Below are 1,692 nucleotides of genomic sequence, written 5' to 3'. Positions count from 1 at the left end.
TGTATGATATACTTCTTAACTGGTTGGGTATGTCAGCTGTATAGGCATTGAGTATATACCTCCCCTCCATTTTCGTGTGTGGGCTAGGGTATGGGTGTAGGTGTGGGTCTAGGTGTGAGTTTGTTTTATCATTATTTTTGAGGAATATTTCGGCATATATATATCTTTCTGGATATCTTATCTATCCATCTATCTTTCTCTCTTTTTATCTCTTCATTTATGTCCATTTCTGTTCCTCCATCTTTCCATTAAATTGCCAGTCCAAATTTGCCATTGAAGAACTGTAAACACTACATGTTATAGTGTCGTGTCTGCCCCTCCTCTCTGGCAGGGTGCATAACCTTTTGAACAATTGATAAAGGTTTCCTTTTTATGAAATGTTACATTAGTGGACTTCCTTTGTTTGTCTGTTTGGAGTGAGGATGAGGGTCAGGGTGAGGGTTAGAGGTGATACTTGACAGTGAGAGTGAGGATGATAGTGAGGATGAAGGTGAATGTGATTGGGAGGGTGTAAGGGTAGAGGTAAGGGTGATGGTGAGGGTGAAAGTGAGGATGGTTGTGAGGGTGAAGATGAAAGTAAGGATAGATTTGAGGATGAAGGTGAGCATGATGGTAAGGGTGACTGTGAGGGAGAAAGTTAAGAGGGTTGTGAGGGTCAAGTTGATTATGGTTGTAAGGAATGAGAGTTGGGGTGGTGATGGGGAAGGTGATGAGGAAGTAGGAGGGGTTGGAGGGAGGAAAATACATGAGTGTAAACAAGCGTGTATGAATATGAGAATGAATGGAAGTGATAGGGAGACTGCAGTGGAATAAGGTTAGATGTGAAAGTGATGATAAGGAGTAGAAAGGAAATGGAGGAGGACAAAGAAGGGTTACAATTTGGAAATAGGGTGAGGAAATGAGAAAGTGTGTGTGTGTGAATGAGTGAGTATGTGAGTGAATGAGTGAGTGCGTGTGTGTGTGAATGTGTGAGTGTGAGTGAGTGAATGTGAGGACAAAAAAAGAGTTACAATTCAGAAATAGGGTGAGGAAATGATAAAGTGAGTGAGTGTGTGAGTGAGTGAGTGTGTGTGTGAGTGAGTGTGTGTGAGTGAGTGAGTGTGTGTGAGTGAGTGAGTGTGTGTGTGTGAGTGAGTGAGTGTGTGAGTGTGTGAATGAGTGTGTGTGTGTGAATGAGTGTGTGTGAGTGTGTGAGTGAGTGTGTGTGAGTGTGTGAGTGAGTGTGTGTGTGAATGAGTGTGTGTGTGAATGAGTGTGTGTGAATGAGTGTGTGTGTGAATGAGTGTGTGTGTGAATGAGTGTGTGTGTGAATGAGTGTGTGTGTGAATGAGTGTGTGTGTGAATGAGTGTGTGTGTGAATGAGTGTGTGTGTGAATGAGTGTGTGTGTGAATGAGTGTGTGTGTGATTGAGTGTGTGTGTGATTGAGTGTGTGTGTGATTGAGTGTGTGTGTGATTGAGTGTGTGTGTGATTGAGTGTGTGTGTGATTGAGTGTGTGTGATTGTGTGTGTGTGTGATTGTGTGTGTGTGATTGTGTGTGTGTGTGATTGTGTGTGTGTGTGTCTGCCTGCCTGCCTGCCTGACTGTCTGCCTGCTTGCCTGTGTCTGTCTGTCTGTCTGCCTGCCTGACTGACTGACTGACTGACTGATTGGCTGACTGACTGACTGACTGACTGACTGACTGACTGACTGA

Source organism: Penaeus vannamei, chromosome 41, assembly GCF_042767895.1.
Source record: "Penaeus vannamei isolate JL-2024 chromosome 41, ASM4276789v1, whole genome shotgun sequence".
In the NCBI taxonomy this organism is placed as follows: domain Eukaryota; kingdom Metazoa; phylum Arthropoda; class Malacostraca; order Decapoda; family Penaeidae; genus Penaeus; species Penaeus vannamei.
Note: the sequence above shows the minus strand (reverse complement) of the source record.